The sequence below is a fragment of the Equus przewalskii genome, chromosome 1 (genome assembly GCF_037783145.1).
Source record: "Equus przewalskii isolate Varuska chromosome 1, EquPr2, whole genome shotgun sequence".
In the NCBI taxonomy this organism is placed as follows: Eukaryota; Metazoa; Chordata; class Mammalia; order Perissodactyla; family Equidae; genus Equus; species Equus przewalskii.
The window spans coordinates 156721639-156744005 of record NC_091831.1 but is presented as its reverse complement, the minus strand read 5'-3'; the positions used below and the strand labels follow the sequence as shown (position 1 = coordinate 156744005).

Here is a 22367-nt window from a genome sequence, read left to right as displayed (position 1 = left end):
AAAGAGGATGTGTGAAATAAGGCCATTTGAAGCTTCAGCAACAGATGTATTCTTTGGCATGGTAGCTTTAAGAAAATGTACATATTAAGTTGAGGATCTAGAAATTGAAGTATCTATGCTTGCATACCTGTTGGAATGTCTTCATGTATTCCCAGAGGTACACAAAAGCCAGTTTGAGCACTATTTCTTTAGAATATTGTGCACACACACACACACACACATCCCAAACCAAAACCAAAACAAACAAAATGAAACACAGGGTATTTCAGGTGTAAATGAAGGAAACACAATCTAGTCTATTCCCCAAGGAAAGCTGAGACAGAGATCTGTTGTAAAAGGACTTTTCCAAAAGTAATGGGAAGTGACTGTCATGGAGAAGTCTGAGATTTCATTTGATTCTGATAAAGAACATGAAAACATAGAGTTCACCAACACTCATTTTCAAATAACATTTATTGCATGCTTTCTAGGTGCCAGGGGTTATTTTAGAACTTTTATACCCGTTATGTCACTAAGACCTCACACTAGCTTTTCTCTAGGGTAGCAATTACCATTCCAATTTTAGTTGAAATTTAGTGAAATACCAGATTCACATAGTTGATTAATGGAAGGATTGGGTTCCTATCCAGATATCTGATTGAAAGTCCCATTTCCTTGCAAAGATACCACAATAAGATTGAAATAGAAATCTTGCTAGAAGTTGAACAGAAATACAAGGCTTTTTCCCTCCCCACCACAAAATACACTTGTCTATTATTGTGTTGACTGAAGTTTTCCCTAACACCAATTCTTACCCCCAACAATCCAAGACTAAAATAAGTGTTTTTTTCTTTCTGTTTCTGTGACAGTTTGTACATATATTGATATGAACATTTACTGTATTCTATTATAATTATTTTTGTAACTGCTTGTCTCCCCTACTAGAGTGCTATTTAAGGAAAGAGACTGTGTCTGAATTATCTTCATAATTATCTTCATAATCCAGTGTCAAGCACAGAGTCTAATATGGAGGAGGCATTCGGTGACTACTTATTGAATGAATGACATTACAAATGAGTGAAAGTAAAAGGGTGGCCATTTCACCCATAACACACTCAAGTAGATTATTCCACACTCCTCCCTGGCCTGCTGACAAAGACTTTTAAAGAAATTTTAAACTTTTCCAGATCTTTCCAGAGAACATTTTTCATTTCCTTATTCCTGAGACTGTAAATCAAGGGGTTGAAGAGTGGAGTCACCATTGTGTAGAATAAGGTCATGATCTTTGGCATCAAGGGAGAGTGGTTGGATCCAGTGATCGCATGCATCATCATAACGGTCCCACAGAATAGCAGCACCACAGCCAAGTGGTACCCACAGGTTGAAAAGGCCTGATGCCAACTTGATTCCAAGGGCACTGGAAAATCAGCAAGTAGAACCAGGGCACAGGAGATGAGGTTGAAAAGGAAGCTAAGCAGAATAATGAGGGGTCAATCAGTGAAATCAGTGCAATCAGTGAAAGAGATGCCCTTGGTCTCTGAGAGGAAGTTGACCAGTGTGTTTGGGATGGTGGAGTTGACATACCAGATCTCTAGGAATGCAAAATTCCCCAGCAGGATGTACATGGTGGTATGGAGATGGTGGTCCCAATACACAGCACAGATAATGACTCTATTTCCTATGAAAATCAGGAGGTAGATGATGGAGAACATAAACAGGACACCTTGAATCTCCCTGCTGAAGGGAAAATCCAGGAGGATGAATTCCCTCACTGACTCAGAATGGGATCCTGATCCAGAGATTTTCATTTAGTCTGTAAGCTGTGCTGCAATGAGACATTATTACTATGAGACCAAATTGAGACAACTGGGAATGGCATACAAGGCCCTTCTTGAGCTGGTCTTTACTTATTTAACCTCATCTCTTTCCCTGTGTCCCGTTGAGTCCTGTGCCCCAGTAAGAATAGTGGCTCTTCCACCAAGTGACGTGCTAGTCTGCTGTTCTCTCTACCTAAGATGTCTGTTGCTTCTTCCTTCCTTCCTTCTCTCTTTCTCTACTTTCCTATCACTACTGGATCCCTTCTGTTCTCTTTCTCCTTAGTTTTACTTATTTATTTACTCACTTTTTTCCCCTGGGTAACTTGTACTTGAAGTTTACACGGTTCAGTATTTGTCTCCTTCATGAGATATTGTTGGACTCCACCATCATGTACTAAGTCTTTTTTCTTCCATAGCATCCAAAGTATGTGAGTGTAAAGTTACTGTATTACGTCCTATCATAATGGTCACTTTTCTATCTCTTTACCAGTCTGTGAGCTTCATGAAAGCAGAGGTTGTATTTTTCATCTCTATATTACCAATCCCTACCACAATACAGTCCACTTCATAGACATGACCACATATTTGCTGAATCAATATTAAAGAAACAAATCATTATTTTTTAAGCTAGAAGGAATGAGAAGTAACATCCTAAAGGTAACAATATTTTTCTATGTTAAGGAATTTACACCTTTTTATTCATATCATGGATTTTTTTTGTATGTCTTAATTTATTTACTAGACTATAAACCTCTGAGAATAGAAGTCAAGTGTTAATCATCTTCGATTCTTTTTTAGTATCTAATACACTATCTTTTAGGCAATATTTACTTTGTAATCACTAGTTAAAAGAATAAATCATTATGTCCCCAGTTGAGTCTTAATTCAGTTAACTCTTCACCTGGAAGCATTAATCCTTTCACATATGCAAGAAAAGAACCATTCCATTGGACCTTGAAGATGGGATGGAACTGGTGGAAGCAGATGAAAGCAAGGGCATGCCAAAAAGAAGAAGTGGTAGGCCAATATGGTGTGAGATTAGAGTAACCAAATGTACTTGTTTGCTTAGGACTGTCCCAATTTTAGCTTTGAAAGTCTTGTGATTCAGGAAACCTCTCAGGCCCAGGGAAACAGGGATGGTTGATCGCCCTATATGAGATCATGAGGTTGACTCAGCCTACCTCGAGAATGCACATGCACTGGTCCCCTTGGGTCCTGTTGAAGTCCTTTATTTTCTCAGTTGTCCACAAAGAGAAAGGAAAAGGCCTCAGTATGACCCATGATAGTAGTGAGAAGGCACATGAGAGTGCTGAGAAGACATTTGGGAACAACAGCAAGTGGCTGCCCAAACAAAAACTGCTTGATGCCCTGTGCAGCTGAGTACTCAAATCGTCCACTGACGCCACACCCCAGATGTATAAGCCATGTAGAAATACTTGGCCAAGGTCCTAGGGTGGGTAGCTGTAGCCTTAATACTCCTTTTTCCCTGAAGACTGAATTACTCAGTAATTGCAGCACTTTTGGACCCCAAAGATTTCCTTTGAGCAACTGTGCTTTTCTCTGCTCTTGTCATCCCCTTCAAGCTATTGCTACTTTAATTCAAATTTCTCTAAAGATATTACTAGAAGAAAATGACTCCATGAAGCCCTTGGAAAAGAGGAAATATAATTGGAGAAAGAAGCCAGTGAGACAGATTGATTTGGTATTTAAGAAGAAATAGCATGTGGTATTCCAATGTAGAATGAGTTGATGATTTCGAAAACATTTAATGATCTGGTTTCTGATGATAAATCTAATGAAGAAAATGTATAGTAACCTAGGGAAAAGAAAGACCCAAAATAGTTTAATTTGGTGTCCTCACTTAAGGCAAAGAAACACTGTACTTTTTTCCCAAGGAGACTTCTGGTATTGGTATAAGTACATTTGTGTCCAGCACTTCCTTCAGAGGAACACTGAATTTCTCCCTGCCATTACCTTAGTTTGGCTGGGTGTTCTGCCTGAGTCTGCTTCTCTCAGCTTGCAGTGGTATCACAGAATCTATTTTACTAGATAAAAGCTTTACTATAATTTCCCCATGGCTACTTATGAGTTAAGCAATTATTTGTCTATGTAAGTAAAAACAAAATATGAAGAGCTAACAGTCTTGTAGTGTTAAAATGCATCTATGAAACATCCTCAAACTAATTTTCTCTTCCTAATTCCATAACCTACAGCCTCTGCCCCTCCCAGCCCTGACAATGTAGCAGAGAGTTAAGAACCTGAACATATTTTTAAAAGCCTAGACATCTGCTCTGCTAGTAACTTTGCCTCATGAAGGCACCAGGAGATTCTTCCATTCCATTACGGCAATTAATTTAAATTTCTCTGTCATTTTAACACTTTGATCCATTAACATCAGGTAGATGTGTCAACATTCTGGTTAATAGATCTGGGAATATTTTTTGGAGAAGAGATAAGTAACCATCCAGAAATTTAAAAAAACACACGATAACCAAAATTAAAAATTCAGTGGACTGATTTAACATCAGATAAGAAAATAAATTAACTAGAGAGTACATCAAAAGAATTTGTACATTAATGCACTCTGGATAGACAAAAAGAAGAGACAAATGAAAGAGAAGTTAAAAGTTGAAGTCTAGGGGCCAGCCCCATGGCTGAGTGGTTAAACTTCCATGCACCCTGCTTCGGTGGTCTGGGTTCTTGGGTTCGGATCCCAGGGACAGACCTACACCACTCATCAAGCCATTCTGTGGCAACGACCCACATACAAAATGAAGGAAGACTGGCACAGATGTTAGCTCAAAACTCATCTTTCTCAAGCCGAAAAAAAAAAAGAGGAAGATTGGCAATGGATGTTAGCCTAGGGTGAATCTTCCTCAGCCAAAAAAAAAAAAAAAAAAAAGGAAGTCTAACAGTTTAACTGATTAACTTAATTCTGAAGAAAACAAGGCAGAGTCAGATAGAAGCAATATTTAAAGAGATAATATTTGAAAACATTTATAGATTTGGTCAAGCACAAAAATCCACCACTTCAAGGAGCAAGCCCAACACATTCCAAACCTACAATCAAAACAAATTCATGCCTATACAAGTTATATTTAAACAACAGAAATTAAAGACAAAAGTAATAACAAGCAAAGAAGAAGAGAAAAATATAGATTACCTTTCCAGAAACAACATTAGGCAGAGAACTGATTTCTCAGCAGCTACAGTAAAAACCAGAAGATGTGGAATTATATCTTGAATGTTCTGGGAATAGGAGGGGAACTGACAAACCAGAGTTGTATCCGCAGGAACAACATCTGTGAAGGGTAAGGCTAAAATAATAACGTGCTAAACAGAAGCAGCATGGATAAGGGTGTGAAGTTTGCCCTTCCTACCTCTGATAAACATAAAAACCTTGTGTTTTGCTTCTTTAGATATAATTATTAAAAAAATCTAAGTCTGAGAGTTCTTTTGTAAATGATGTGTGATAAGCCCAGTGTCTGAAGCCTGGGTCTGTTTCTTCTGAGGTGCTTGTTGGCTGTCACGAATGGCACCTTGTTCTATTGTATACTGTGGTAGGTAAAATAATGGCCCCCCAAAGATGTCTACGGCCCAATACTCAAAATAATATATTCAGAACCTGTCAAGCTGCTACATCACATGGGGAAATGGACTTTACAGATATGATTAAGATTAAGGACTTTCACCTGGGGAGATTATCCTCAATTACCCAGGTGGGCTCAATGTAATCACAAGAGTCCTTAAAAACAGTAAGCCTATTCTGGCTGCAGGAAACAGAGATGGTGGTGTGAGGACTTGACTCATCCTTGCCGGCTTTGAAGATGGAGGAAGTGAGCTACCAGACAAGGAAAGCAGGCAGTCCTTCACAACTGGAGAAGGTAAGGGTACAAATTCTCCTCTAGAGCCTCCAGAGAGGAATGCAGCCCTGCCCACACCTTGATTTTCAGACCAGTGAGAACTTGTCAGACATCTGACCTACAGAACTGTAAGATAATAAATTTATTTGTGCGAGTCGCCAAATTTGTTACATTGTAGTAGTAATAGAAAAGCATACAGTTATCTTTGGCTTTCTCTGTTCATTGCCCTTGAAAAGTTATGCCTTCCTCCACAGAGGATTTGAGTTTCTGCCTGCCAGGCACCTGAGGACACTTATTTATTAGGGGTATCCTTAAGCAAAGGCAAAGTCTGAGGTTCCCAATATGTATACTAAGGCTGCAGTCTTTGTGAGGGCCTTTCTGTGGCCCCAACTTCTCAATGATGTTTTTCTCTCTTTTGTTTTCTCCCCCTCTGCTCAGTGTCAAGGCAATGTTGCCTACAGTTCCCTAGACTTCAGGTGGGAAGCAGGCTTAGTTGTGTTTTCCACTTATCTTGAAGATAGAGCTCTTTTTGTCCTAGCTTAAGATGAAGAGTATCTCCCATAAGGCTTCACATCTAAAGAAGACCCTGGGCTTTAACTTTTGTCTCCTTTGCAAAGTTTCTAAGATGAATCCCAAGTTTGCCATGATTGGGAATGCTCTCAGGGAAAACGATGACTCGGTTTTCTGATGTTTTGCTTACATCTCTGGGTGCTGACTTACCTGAGGAATCCAGCATTGTTATTTCCTTCTATCTCATTAGCTTTTTTATGCTTTTTATCTGTCTTTTCTGTTGGTGGTAAGTCTAAACAATTTATTTTTCTATTACTGGTAATTAAGGCAACCCCTGTCATTTCTACTTCTAAAAGAAAAAAAATAATTTGTCCATTTCTCTTCATTTCTACTGCTTTCACAATAATTTATGCTTACATATATCTAGTATATCCATTTATGCCTACTGCCTTTGGGAGTATGCTAGTATAGGCTATTGGTTCTTTTTTGGAAGGTAGCCAGTGACCTATTTTCCCATGTTCTCTATCTGATCCTTCCAGAGTGATGTTATAAAAATATTTAGGAAATAATTTCAGTAGCTTTTTAAAAATTCTTCCAAATTCTTTCCACTCTTCTTTGAATAAAGCCAAAACTCCTCACCATGATCTATAAGACTCTCCAGGTGGTGACTTCTGGCTGCCTATTGAAACCCATCTCATACTCCCCCTTGTTCACCATATTACAGTGACCATGCAATCTAGAGTTGACCCCTCTCAATGGCTCTCAATCACACGACTCTGTTTTATTCATTCATAACAGTTATCAAAATCTGCAGTTATTTTATGCATTGTCTCTTTTCCCTATTAGCATGTTTACTCCATGAGCAACAGTACCTCTCCTATCCTGTTCAAAACCATAACCATCTCAAACATTAGCACAATGCCTCGCATGTATTTGCAGCTCAACAAATATTTATTGAATGAAAAAACATGTTCTTTTGAGCCCATTTCCATGAAATATTAATAAGCCTTATTGAAAGGAGTTTGATGTTGAAATAAATGTGGCAAATACTAGTTTGAATAAAGTCAGATAGGTCTGGTTTTCTCAAGGGTTTCTCAGAGCCTTTGCTATGTTGAGATGTATGGCGAATCTCCTAAATGAGGTGGTATGGTGGCGTGATTCCCAAACTTATTTGAACCAAGACGCTTTGTTTTCATTTTCATTTTTTCTTTTTTTCATGAGTCTCAGGATTAGTATTGTATGGAATACAGTTTTGAAAATACTGTCCAATACCTTCATTTACAAGGTTACAAAATTGCCTTCTGTTGTTTTGTATTAAAAAAGTTTTGTGTGTGTATCCGTCTTCTTAGTTGCAATTGTGAAGTATGCATTCCTCTCATAGAGGTTGCTCAATAACTATTTCATGCTGATGGCAATAAATTTACAAACATCAATATAATTAGATATGATATTAAGAAATATTAGCAAAAACTTAGAAACTAGACAGAATGGATGAGAATACATGTTAAAGAGTAATATAATAAGCTCATCTAGTGAAATTGCCAAGATCTGCTTGTCTAAAAAATACACTCTAGATCCAAGAGCAGCTCTTGGATCAAGAAATATTGCAAAAAGTGTGCCTTTGAGAGTCTTTGTGTCTCCTTGACTTGCCTGATTCCAGAGGATCTATAACTAATCAGAAAAGACAGATGAGGTTCATTTTCAGAGCTGTCACATGTCAAAGATTGCTGGCCATTTATCTGTCTAGAACATTTTTATCTTTCAAAAGTTAGAAATAGATTTCTATCTGTAAGTAAGGACTGATTTATACTTGGAGACTAGGAAGACGGTTATCCTGGGCAGTGTATATTTCAGACAAGAATCTGAAAGACCTGGCCTACTTTGGTGAGAGAGGGCATGGCAGCTATCTTGTCTCCAGGGCAAACCTCTGGCTGCCATGTGCTTCTCTGATTACAAACTGGGATCCTGCCTGTGTGCCCAATATTTGCATCTGAAAGTCTGTGCAAGCTTCAAAAGGTAAAGTAGAGCAGTGAACTTGCAGGTGTCTCTCTTATGCTGAGGGCTTGCAATTCCAGAGTGAATGGGAGATAGAGGGAGCCAGAGCCATCTGGTCTGTATGTTTTATGTCTGAACAATGGATAAAAGCCCAGTTTTTTTTTTTAAATCAAATAAATATGCATTCCCAGGAGTCTGCCTCCCTGCACTGTTCATTTTTATTTATTTTATTTTTTTTCTGTAGGAGTGTTCACAAGTTGTGTTCATAAATTTCACCTATGGCTGAATTTATAACTGAAGCTGAAAGTTCTCTGTGTGTCTGTAAATGATAAAATATTTTATCTTCCTTGTATGAGCATCAAATATTTTCTTACTCTAGGAAGAAACTCATAAATTAGATTATAAAACTCCTTCCATTTAATGGAGTTCCAATTGTGATTGGCTACAGAGAAAAATACGTGCTTTCATAAATTTAAAATAAGGGAAAGAATTTTCAGAGAAGAAAGAAATTGTATTTCTAATCATTTAAACGTGCTAGCCTTTTTTTTTTTTTTAAAGATTTTATTTTTTCCTTTTTCTCCCCAAAGCCCCCCAGTACATAGTTGTATATTCTTCATTGTGGGTCCTTCTAGTTGTAGCATGTGGGACGCTGCCTCAGCGTGGTTTGATGAGCAGTGCTATGTCCGTGCCCAGGATTCGAACCAACGAAACACTGGGCCGCCTGCAGCGGAGCGCACAGACTTAACCACTCGGCCACAGGGCCAGCCCCTAAACGTGCTAGCCTTTTAAGGATAAAAAATCCAAAAATCTTCTATCAGAATCTGCTAGCCCAGAATCATTTATATGAAGAATCCGAGTTCGGGTATTCAGAATGAACCCTTCAACAAATCAGAATGGGTGGTCATTTTGGTTTAGAAAGAGCTGTATGTTTTCCTTCATCATTTTGTAACAAGTTGGAATATAACAAACATGTATTTTATTTTTTGTAAGACTTTGTTTTCACATAGAAAAAAACTCTTTAATCTGAACTTAATAAACTTCCTATACTGATTTCCCTGGTGAGATGAGCTAGCATTACTTCTGCATATCTAACATTATTAAAAATGTGAAAATTTTGTTGGGGCCAGTTCAGTGGCATAGTGCTTAAGTTTGGTGTCCTCTGCTTTGGCAGCCTGGGTTCCTGGGTTCAGATCCCAAGTGCAGACCTACACCACTCATCAAGTCATGCTGTGGTGGAAATCCACATGCAAAATAGAGGAAGATGGGCACAGATGTTAGCTCAGGGCCACTCTTCCTCAAGCAAAAAGAGGAAGATTGGCAACAGGTGTTAGCTCACGGCCAATCTTCCTCACCAAAAAAATAAATAAAAGTAAAATTTTTGTGTTCAACCAAATTGAATTTTATTTCTGATAAAACATTTTGGTATCAACAGTAGTTGTGTTGCTCTGTAATGTATCATCTTACATATAATTTCCAATATCCTTTGTTAACTTTAATACCTTGGACTGGGGCTGGCCCCGTAGCCGGGTGGTTAAGTTCATGTGCTCTGCTTCAGTTGCCTGGGGTTCCCCAGGTCGGATCCTGGGCGTTGACCTACACACCAGTCATCAAGCCATGCTGTGGTGGCATCCCACATAGAAGAACTAGAATGACCTACAACTAGCATATACAACTATGTACTGGGACTTTGGGGAAAAAAAATACCTTGGCCTACTACTAAATTGATAATTAATGAAAAATCTTTGTACACTCAGACAATTTTTAATAAGATAGAATGCAAGAACATTGATTATCATAGTTTTAATTTGCCTGCTATTTTTATATATTAGAGAATAGCTGTCAGATAACAGTTTGATAGGATATTTAGCTGCCTTTAGACCATATTAAAGCATATGTTTATTTTCACCTCTTTAAGAAACATGAAAAGGATGTGTGTGACTGCTGGCATTCATAAAATGTGTGCTAATTGTTGATCTGCCTAGATGCTTGTGTGTGACAGAAATTCTCAAGCATCAACCTCCTATTTCTCTGTACACTAGTGAAGAATCAGAAGTTCGTTACTGTTAGTACATTCAGGCTGCTATAACAAAAATACCATGGACTAGGTGGCATATAAAAAGCAGAAATTTATTTTTCATAGTTCTAGAGGCTGGGAAGTCCAAGATCAAGGTGCAGGCAGATTCGGTTTCTGGAGGGCCCACTTCCTGCTTCAAAGATGTGTCCTCAAAGAGGGGAAGAGGAGAGGGAGCTCTCTGGGGTCTTTTTTAATAATGGCACTAATCCCACTCATGAGAGCCCCATCCTCATGACCTATTCACCTGAAAGCCCTCACTTCCAAATACTGTCACACTGGGGTTAGGTCTCAATATATTAATTTTGAGGGATCACAAACTCAATCTATTGCAATTACTTTTGTTAAAAGTTATAACTAATATGGGTGGTTGAGACTACTGAAAACACTGGTAGCAAGGAAATACAAATGTATATGCAAGACAATGGATATGTTTTTATTTATTAAGAGCAAAGAAAAGTAATTTGTTTTAAAATATAAACATCTGATTGTGCTAGGATGTGAAATAAAATGAATAAAGGACAAAACTTAGATGAAACAAAGTTATAGAAGTTTGAAGGAAAGTAAACTTTATTCGTCTTAAAGTACCTACTAACAATTTTTTCTAAGAGCCAATTTTACCTTAGGTTAATTTTCTAGCTCTGTTTATTGAAAACCTAACAATGGTGGAATGCCAACTATTCTACTAGAAAATATTCCTTAGGGTAAAAATGACTTAATTGGTAAGGTTTTATATGGAGTAAAAAGATGATGAATGACCTATTAATTCTTAGTGAGAAGCCATAGATTTGGGCTTCCTTGAGAGCAGTAACTCTAGTAACTGGGCGTGTCACTAGAGAGACCCTGGAAGCTATGTAGATGGAGCTGTGACAGGATACACTGACTCCTATGAGGCCTGTATATTCTAAGCCAAGGTGAATCCTACACGCTCCTCTGTATCTCATCTTCTTTCCTGTGAGCTGCCACTTTGTAGGGGAAGGGAAAACTCTAACAACTGCACTGCTGTGAGAACTCCTTCCGTAAAAGAGAAATTTCCAATACCATCCTGCTGGTATGCTGTACTCCTCTCCTTTCCCTAATGTGAAATCTGAGCATATGTGTGACCTTTTGATGCCATGTTAAAATATTGTTCAACAAGCTCACATAAGAGTCATCTAACTCTAGGGTTTGGAATGGTGTTTAACTTAGTACTTAGCATTTATGGGATCTCAGATGTGCACAGTTATAAAGATAGATATAACAGAAACTGCTAAATTCTGTTAATTTTTAGTGTGGAAGAAAAGATAATCCCAAAGGTTAAGCTTGTATTACCCTTTAAGATATTAACTTTTATATATAACTTAGAAATTTTATTTCAGTGTTGTTTTTTATACTCTGATTATATAGTCATATGTTTATATTCTCTTTTGCACTGGCTTCGTCATCCTACTGTTTCTCATTAAAGAGTTAAATACAATTTTTTTTTTAGCATTTTTAAACCTTTTATTATGAAAAATTTCAAGTATATACAAAAGTAGAGAGAATAAAACAACAATCTCCATCACTCAGATTCAATAACGATCAACTCATGGACAATCTTGTTGAATCTACAGCTCCCTATTTCCCTTATCATTTCTTAGGAATAAATCCCAGACTTCATATGGTTTCAGCTATAAATAGTTAATGTGTGAATTAAGTATAATTTTTGACATGTGTTCTTCATCTATTTGTTTGAGAATTGTTTTGTAATCATAAAAAATTATACTTTGACAATTTATAAATAATTTTCAATTGCTACTGACAATAGCTGTGTTTTCTGTATAAGATCCATACATAGCCACCAATTAGATGAGCTGCTTGAGGTGTCAAGAGACTCAGTTGTTGTATTAAGCCTCTATAACACCTTGACGGAAATGTTTCCTCTTCTACAGCTTCCGGTGTTAACTTGGTATTTATCATTCAGCCTGCCACACTCCAGAAAACATGTTGAGATAGAAACTGGAGAGAATTGTTTTACTCAAGTATATACCGATGCTTAGAAAATTGGTAGCATAGGTGGAGCCAAAGTAATCAATCCATAGTAAGTAAAAGGGGTGTGCTGTGTTGGGCAGTAAGGTCTGACCATTTCAGAGTCTGCAAGGCTTAAGAGCTTGCAAGCAAGAACCGAGATTCAGACAGCTCAAAAACAATAGCAGCCTAGGGAGTCCCAGGGCTCATTAGTCTGAGCAGTGGCATAAGGACTATAAAAACTTCAGGCACAGGGGCCGGCCCAGTGGCGCAGTGGTTAAATTCACACGCTCCGCTTCTCAGCATCCCGGGGTTCGCCGGCCCAGATCCCGGGTGTGGACGTGGCACCGCTTGGCACACCAGGCTGTGGTAGGCATCCCGCATATAAAGTAGAGGAAGATGGGCACGGATGTTAGCTCAGGGCCAGGCTTCCTCAGCAAATAGAGGAGGACTGGCAGTAGTTAGCTCAGGGCTAATCTTCCTCAAAAAAAAAAAAAAACAAAACAAAAAAAAACCCACCTCAGGCACAGCCAAGAGCCCTAAGGGACGAGTTCTTTCCTATCCTTACAGCCAGCTCTCAACTAGGGCTTGACTTATAAGGAAGCAGTTAGGGTACAGACTGGGCAACTGTGATGGTCATCTGAGAATTTCTCATTTTGCTGGCCTGAGACTATGAAGAAGGGGCTAGTGGGATGAATAGCAGGGTAACATATTCCTTCCTTGAACTCACACAGCTCCTAATATGCAATGATCTAAGTTTCTCAGATATGTTTATTCAAAGCTCTACTCTCCTCCCTTGCTCCTCTTTCTGTTTCTGAAACCATTTTTATACCTCCTGTTGTCCATACTCTTTTTCTCTTTATACTCTGGCATTTATCATTTAAATTTAAGTGAGTTTTTTTGCTCTAGGTTTATACTCTTAGAAGCATCACAAAACAATGAAATTACCATAACCTCAGGGGATTCTAGTGCTGGTGGTATCTTGGAAGGTGGTTACAACGTTTGGATAGGTAGGATCAACTTTACTTAACAGAAGACATTGGATTCATGGCAATATTGTCTTAAGACTACCTAATTCTATTATCATCCCTCCTAGATCCTAATTTTCCATTTCTTGAATTATTTCAGTTACTTTCTGCTAAATCTTCTTCACTTTCTTCAAATGCAATTTAAAATGTAATATTTCAAACACAACCAAAAATGTTTAGAGAGGAAAGATTTTGCCCTTCTCGATAGGAAATACCATCTTGGGTACTACCTCCAATGAATGGTGGCCATTTCTTGGTGTTTCAGGAGAAATTAGAAAAAGTATCAGATGTCTCCAAAGGGAGTCTACGTGGCATTTAAACTCCAACTAGCAAATCACTTTCCATTGTTTGTGAGGTCAAGTTTCTTCCTCTGAGAATGCTTTTAGTTCAACACAGACAAAAATAAACAGGCAAAATAGTAAAATACGATATACTGTATTTTTTTTTTTTTTTTTTAAAACAAAACAACTCCCTCGAGGGAAACTTGACTCCCTTTCTTGGTATTTTCCTCATAAATCTGTCTGGTTCCCTGCTTAGAAAAATTGGAGAACAGCTGCTTAGCTGTCCATAAAGAGCCCTTAATTATTTAAAGACCTTGATTTCATCCTCTTCCCTCCATGCTGTGTTTGGCCCTTCCATAAAAACTTTCACTTCTCATTAAACATTCTCAACTCCACTGGCTCATTTTGCCAACTTAAACATTTTTATTGACTTCCACAAATTCTTAGGTTATTCTTAGGATGTGAAATATGATAACACTTGATAGGGCCTGATCCTACAGCTTGGAGCGTGATAATGGAGCTGGAAATTTTGAATGTTATTTCCCAGACCCTGCAGGGGTTTGGCATGGGAAACTATGTTGTGGTGGAAGGTGGTTTTATGGACATTCCTTCGTGCTAGTGGATATAGTGCTCTTTTCATTCTTCAAAGAATACTCACAGGCTGAATTTCTTCCTGTGATCAAGTCATTTTAATGAGACTTCAGAAATGTAGAGGCTGGAAATGTTTCTATTCAATTTGGCAATTTTATTAACACTGAAAGTGAAATTTCTGTGCTGGTTGGAATTTTGTTCTCATATTATCTGAAGGCAGAAAATTTCTTGAGGCAGTAAGAAAATCCAAGAATAACCAGCATCCAGCCCATACCTTAATTACAACTCAGATAACCAAGACATAGGGTGGCCTATTTTTGTCTTATGAAATTTTAACATTTTGATATCACTATTAGTTAAATCTTATTACACCAGTCTCCTGGGAACTATGTGAAAATATCTATTGTACTGAAGTCCCCAATATGAAATATTACTTTAAAGAGATATATCATAGACTAGGGCTTCAAAATGTCTTGTAGTAATTTGGATTATAGTATATTTTACACACTTATTTAATCTACCCTTCTGATTCATTGAATTTTAATATTATCTGTTTTAATACAAGCTTATCTTTTTTTAATATGCGTCTTGTGTACAATACCCTTTGTATACTATGTCTTCACATTAGGAAATAATCACGTTGTTTCTCAGAAATAAATTACAATCATGCTTTGGATTATGCTTTTACATTCATTTTTTTCTTTTTCCTATTTTTTTTCGAAATTTCTTTGCAATCTTTTTGTAACTTTGGTTTTTCTTTTTCAGACTCTTTCCAGCTTCCCCAAGATGAGGTTTGAAATTAGATCCAGCATTTTAATGAGAGCTTGCCCTCTGCTAATTAAACATTTTAGATAACTGGAAATAACATCAGCATGCCATCTCCACATGGAAATTGACAATCCTTGGTATATACAAAGAGGACTGGAACATTTCCAATGAATCAGAGCTCATGTAGGACTGTACATATGACAGAAAATGGTTGCCTGTATTTTTGCTTTGTTTTGTTTTCCAAATAATTCTAGAAAGTGAGGTGAATCCTTTCATTACTTATGAGATTGGAGAATCAGATGCGCCCTATTCTATAGGCAGATGAAAAGGATGGGCCCGTATGTGGTGTGACAGAGACATCCAGAAGTTCCTTGGGCCCAAAATATTTCTCCCACTTGTTTATCTTGAAATAATGTATAGGGAGAAATTTCTCAGTATTAAGAATTTTTATTTTTGAAATTCAAGTGCTTTTCTGCATTGTCTATGGAAATCCTTGATACCTAGTGTAGATAACTATCAGGTAACTTTGACTGAATGATTTGAGAGAACCAAGTGCAACATGGAATGGGTAATTGGGACTGGGGACAGAAAAATACAAATTTGATCTCACTTAATATTTTGCCTAGAGCTGGCTCTGGATTGGAAATACCTTACTCTAGACAGGGAGACATCTGCTAAATCTTAACCATTTCAATGGAAGAAATGTTCTCTGATTTCTCATTTGTAGTCCAAGCTATTTCCACCCAATATCAGGGATGAATGTAAGAGTAGAGCAGGAGAAATGGATAAAATAATATCTTAGTGGATCTTTTATTTGTCTTAAGTGTGCCTATGGTTGATGAAAAGTCCAAAGGGAGCATAATTCTGATTACCCTCATTATCCTTTCCTACAAAATGGGTCATGGTGAACCTCTTTTGAACATGCCTCAGTGATATGGCTCATTGCCCTTGGTCTCTTCTTTTGGTGATTAGTGTGTTCCAGCTGCTGTCCTACTCATCCTCAATATGATGCTTCCCTAAAGTTTAAGGGTAAAGATTTTATTTCGTGTTTCTTCTACAACTTCTCAATCTCTGTCACCTGAGATAAATAAAAACAAAGAACATGAATTTCTTTTTAATTCTTCCTGAGTAATTTGTTTCCTAACAGGTACTACTAACCTTTATACCATATGGCAATTCATAGCACAAAGCGTTCTTCCTTCAATTTGATAAATTATTATGCAGTAAGCATTGCGGTGTGAGTATAAAGGCAAATAAGAAATCTTTCCTCACTTTGAGTGACTTAGTCATTTTTCATGTAAGTGTATGGTGCTCATGGAGATTACATTTGATTTTCAAAACAACCTTGGGAAATATAATCTCTATATTATATTGAACAAACAAAGAACAAAACTCATGTTTAATACCTTGCCTGGGGTCACTCCACTGGTGAGAAGTAGATTGGATCTAGATCCTTCATTTTAGAACTCTTGTTCTTAAAGGATATAATTCTGTCTACTGAAAAAAAAGCGATTTTCGTGCTCTCATCACTTCACGATGAATGTCATTATCTCCCTTCCCAATTTGTTGTAAATGCAATTTAAAAGTATTACAGGAATAAAAGGTTGAAAGAGATGCAAAATGTTCCTTGTTCTATCTATACAGGAACATACGTTTCCTACCTCACAGAACTTGCTTAATTTTTTTTCATCTTGGAATATGGTTCTATAAACACCAGATCCCAAATCTGGTAACATATATATGTTACAATATATATACATATTGTCTTTAGTCTAACTTACACTTTTCTTGTTCTAATTTAATTTTTCTTTCTCTAGGTCACTTGGTATTCTTGACTTGAAAAAAGACGATGATTCTAAGGTGACAGAATTTGTTCTTCTGGTCTTGTCATCCTTTTGGGAGCTGCAGCTATTTCTCTTCTTAATATTTTTGTTGTGTTAGTGTCCTGGGAAAGCTCTTGATATTGGTAACAGTGAGAGCTGATGCCCACCTGCTCCAATCTCCTATGTACTATTTTTTGGGCCATCTGTCCTTTGTTGACCTATACCTGAGCTGTGTCACTATCCCCAAGATGTTAAGGGATTGCCTACAGCAGGGCAAGATCATCTCTTTTTCAGGATGCCTGGGCCAGACCTACTTCCCGCACTTTCTGGGAGCCAGTGGGGGTGTTTTTGTTGCTAGTCATGGCCTACGACAGGTATGTTGCCATACGTAATCCTTTGCCCTACCTGAGAGTCATGAACCACCAGCTATGCCTTCAGTTGGTTTTTGCCTGCTGGTGTGGGGGTTTCATCCACTCTATCACACAGGTCATACTTGTCTTCCAGCTGCCCTTCTGTCACCCCAATGAACTGGACAATTTTTATTGTGATGTCCCACAGGTCATCAAGCTAGCCTGCATCGACATGTACGTGATAGAGGTGCTGATGGTCTCAAACAATGCTCTGCTATCTCTTGTCTGCTTCTTGGTCTTGCTATTCTCTTATGCTGTCATCCTGATCACCCTGAGAACTCGCTTCCACCAGGGCCAGAGCAAGGCACTCTCTACCTGTGCCTCCCACCTAATAGTGGTCAGCCTGATCTTTGTGCCATGTGTATTCGTCTACCTGAGGCCTTTCTGCAGCTTCTTTGCGGATAAGGTATTCTCCATCTTTTACACAGTGATCACGCCTATGTTGAACCCCCTCATCTACACACTCAGAAATGCTGATGTGAAGACAGCCATGAAGAAGCTGAGAAAAAAACATGTGATATGCTTCCGCCATGTTAGAAAACATACTCTCTTGGGACACTCTTAACTCATCCTGTACATGAGTACATGCCTGAAAGCCAATTTGGTGACTTTGGTATGAAAGAGAAGCCAGCATGAAAATTATAATGCATTGCTATTGAGGCATAGGTAGCTTTCTCAGGGATTAAATGTTAAGCAGGGAACTCGAGAGTGTTTACTGGCTCACAAATGATAACAGGAATTAATTGCAGGCTAAAGTCAAGAAGACTCCTTGAAAGAGCAACTCTTCTATCCTTTTGTCTATAAGTGGTCTGCATTTATTCAATTCATTTCAATTTTAAACTCTCTTCAAATGAAAGAAGATATTACGTCCTTTTTTTGCCCTGCTCCTCCAGAGTTTAACAACTTTAGTATCAGGAAATTCCTTCTGATGTCTCAACAGTCTTTTCCAAAGCAATGTGAACCCCTTTGTCCTGTCTCTAACAAAGCCTGAAAACAGCACTAACCATCCTATATATTAATGTTCGCTAAGAACTGTGTTTTATATTGTGCCAAATTTTAAAAATGCACTTAAATTCAATTCACTTGAACGAACATATGCTCTCGGCAAGGTTTATGTGTGAAGCAAAGGAAATCTGGGAGTTCTGGGGTGATGGAAGCTTCTAGTGTTCTGTCTAGCGGCTTCTCTAGAAGAGGTGTCCCATTCCACCTCAAGTTATTCTTTGAGTGAAATTACAGTGGGGGTGAGTAGATAAGCTGGCTCTTCAAGTAATCCTCATGTTTAAGAGCTCTAGACTCTAAAGGAAAAGACAAAGAAATGAGTTATGGTTTATAGCATTCATAGTTAGTACTGCTGAGTCTCAAAAGTACTTTGAGGAGTAGGTAATGTTAGTCAACTTCAGTTTTACAAATGAACTCAGATTTCTTAAGTGTCTTGCTCAAGATCACTTAGACAAAGTACAATCAACCAAGAAAGCTAGTAATTTTAGATAATTAAGATTAACTCAATATTTTTCTTTCCACAAAGGGTACTTATCCCAATTAGATGGATCAATTATTTAATTTCTACTATACCTTTATAGGAGCTCCAGAGCTAGGAGATCCTTAAAAACATTCACTTAAACATTTATATCTAAGGTTATCTACTTCTGATATAAATCTCTTTGCAAATTTTTATGGGTATGGAAAGGTATTTATTCTATTTACTAAAAAATAATATAATGATGGATTATTAGCAATATTTTTATATTTACTCACTTTATTTTCTAATCAATTGCTATAGAGAGGCTTTTCTGATTACTTAGCTGAAAAACATACCTCAGGAAAAAGAAGTCTAAAATTCCACCTAATGTTAGGATTTCCTAGGTAACTTGCAATACCGCTGGTCATGTAAGAACTTGGACATCTTGCCATTTGCATGTTCCACCACACATCAATAGATCACTCAAATACTAAATGATAAAGTCTCTCAATATCCACTAGAGGAAGGTGGATGCATTCCAAGATGATATGTGAGCCCAGATCATCGGGAGAAGTAGAGCAGAGAGGTCAGAAGTGTGGACTCTGGAGTCAGATCCCTTCATCATGGTCCAGCTCCACCACTTCCCAGAGGACAAGCAACTTAACCTCTCAATATCCCTTTGACTATTGTCCTTTCAATGAGGACAATAATAGTATCTGCCTCACTGGATTCTCAGAAAAATGAAACAAAATAATACCTGTACAGCTCTAATAAGCATGTCTACATATGGTCAGAACTCAATAAATATTGGCTGTTTATGTTACAATTATTGCTAATTGTTCTGTTAAATTAAAAGAGAAACAAAATCTGAAAGAACATTGTATAATTGTTTGATCCTAGAGAATCACAAGACAGAAAAAGGAACTGAGTTTTTGACCTGAGACACCTGTTATGTGACAGTAAAATCCCTAATAACTCCCCCATTCATATCAAAATTAGCCTCGACACAAGAAATTTCATGTTAGGTGATAAATGAGTCCTCAAAATATGTTAAAAAAATCACATTTTAAGTGGTTTTAAAAAAATGATCTGGTTAATATCATACTTTCAAGTCTTTTATATCATCATTTTTAATTTAATTAATTAATGTTAGAATAATTTTACATTTACAGAAAAGTTTCAAAGACAGTACAGAGGGTTTCTGTATACCTCATACCGTTTCCTCTACTGTTAATATCTTACATTACTATGGTACATTTGCCACAACTAATGAACCAATTTTGATACATTATTATTAACTAAACTCCACATTTTATGTAGATTTCAACACTTTTTCCTTAATGAATAGGCTGACTCAAGATATCTATTTTTTATTTATTATCGTGCTAACTATTGATTTATTGTTTTTATGCTCTTTATGTTCCCAAGCTTTTTGTAATTATTCCATAAACAAACAGACTTCGTGAGCTTCAATTGCTTAGAGAAAATGGTAAAATCCATAACGTAAATACAGTGTAGTCTGGTTCCTATCTCTTAAGTGAATAACTCTTTGACTTCCTAACCTAACCAATCTTTTCTTCAAATCTATAGCTTCTCAGCTGCAAGTTCTATCCTGCCCCAGACTCTGTACTAATATTGTCATGGGAATATGTAGGGGTACTGAGCAGTGTGCCTGGGGATAAGAAAATCTCAGATAATACCTAGGAGTCCCTGTATTAGTAATTTTGTTATACTACCACTCTAAACCTTGAGCCCAGTTATAGTGACTAAGCTTGTTTGGAGACCAAGTATCGATCCCCACTTACTGTCCCAGTCCTGTCCCATCGCATGGACCTCTGAACTATAGGTAGTTTCCCTTTTCCTTCATGACTCTGGACATGTTTCTCGCTCTACTTGAATTGATGACCCCCTGTTCGGCTTCAATATTAGAGTTCTTATCTTCTTGGAAGTCATGTCTGATCCTGTCGTTATAGAGTTTTATCAACTGATCATCATATGAATTCTCATACTCATAACATGCTTTACTTGTGTTTAGTGAGCATAGCACTTGCAAATGTGATGCAATTTTAATTTCACTTAATGGGCTGCACCATTATTCAGTGGTCTCTGTATCTAGAGTATCAAGCACAGTGCTCAGCCAAGAATAAATGTTCAATAAATGTTTTTTTTTTTACTGATATATAATTTATATATAATATTGTGTAAGTTTAAGGTGTGCAACATGTTTATTTGATACATTTATTTATTGCAATATGATTACCACCATAGCTTTGGCTAACACCTCTATCACATTTTGTAATTATCATTTCTTTTTTTGTGGTGAGAACATTTAAGGTCTAGTCTTTTTTTTGTTGTGAGAACATTTAAGATCTAGTTTCTTAGCAACTTTGAAGTGTATAATATAGCTTTGTTGACTATAATCACTATGCTGTACATTAAATCTCCAGAACTTATTCATCTTCTAGTTGCAGGTTAGTGCCCTTAAGCAACATCTCCCCAATTCCTCCATCCCCCAGGCCCTGGTAACCACCGTTCTACTTTCTGTTTTGAGTTTTGCTTTTTTAGATTCCACATATAAGTGATATCATACAATATTTGTCTTTCTTTGTCTGACTAAATGTTATTTTGAAGGAAGGAAGGAATAATGAGAAAAGAAAAAAGAAGGAACCTAGGAAGAGAGGAAGGAATGAAGGAACAAACAGAACAAGATAAGGAAGAGAGAGAAACATGTGAGACAATCCTTTATCTCAGAAGGAATTTGAGTGGAGAAACCCAGTAAAAACAGGACTGCCACAATTAGCCATTTCCTTGTCCAAAAAGCTTCTTTATTTATAACCTCTAGAGTCCTAGAACAATAAACTGCTACCAACAGCAATAAAAAGCACTTTTATGTTGCAACATGATAATCCTTTCTACCTCAAAAAAGCGTTAATCTAGGTGAACGCTATTTGGGCTACCATATACCATATTTTCCTTGTGTGCCATTCAAACACAAAATTCAACCTCATTCAAACTTTAGGCCTGACTTGAAAGTTCACACTTAATTTAGTGATACATTTTATACTCAATTTCAGAGGTGTAATCCTCAACTTTAGTCAAATCTCCTTGACCTAAATGCCTTAGAAATTCATTCATGTAATAATAGGACTGAAGCAGTATCTTCACAGTGCCACTAAATTAAAAATGTAGCTTATCTACTTTAGGCTCAGCAAATTTTAACACGAAGTAAAATATTTCAATAGGTTTATAAACAAATACACTATTTTGTCATTAAGTTAGTGGAACAATATAGTGATACTGAACATCACCCTCCTCCTTCCCTTGCCCCAACTTTAAGTCAATTATGCAAAACTGTGGAAATGACCTGAATATTTATTAACGAGTTATTTACCAAGTAGCCTTCAACATAATTTACAAGGCATCATTTAGTGGAGATTACACTTGCACTTTCTCTGCCTAACAATACTTTCCAGTTGCTACCCAATCACTGGCCCAGCAATTCCCTCAGGGTTGTGCTGAGACATAAAGATTGCTGACACTTTCTCTCTCTTGGCAGGCAGAAATGTAGAAAGAAGCTCTTGCAGACCAAGATCAGAAGCCATGGCATGGCTATAAACTCATACATTTCTATCTGAGAAATTGAGAGAGACAGCAAATTAACAAACTCAGGCCCTCTTCTTAGGCTGCAGGTGTAATCCTTTTTGTGAAATGTAGCACATACTAAAAGAAGCATCAATATACTGATCTCAATCTTTTAGTATGAATATCTGGATATAGATCACAGTT

The 22367-nt window shown here is 37.3% G+C and overlaps 1 pseudogene; it reads left to right on the top strand.

Moving 5' to 3' along the window:
- The first annotated feature begins 16692 nt into the window (after window positions 1-16692).
- LOC103562231 (olfactory receptor 4Q3-like) lies at window positions 16693-17687 on the top strand (annotated as a pseudogene).
- Window positions 17688-22367: the final 4680 nt, after the last annotated feature.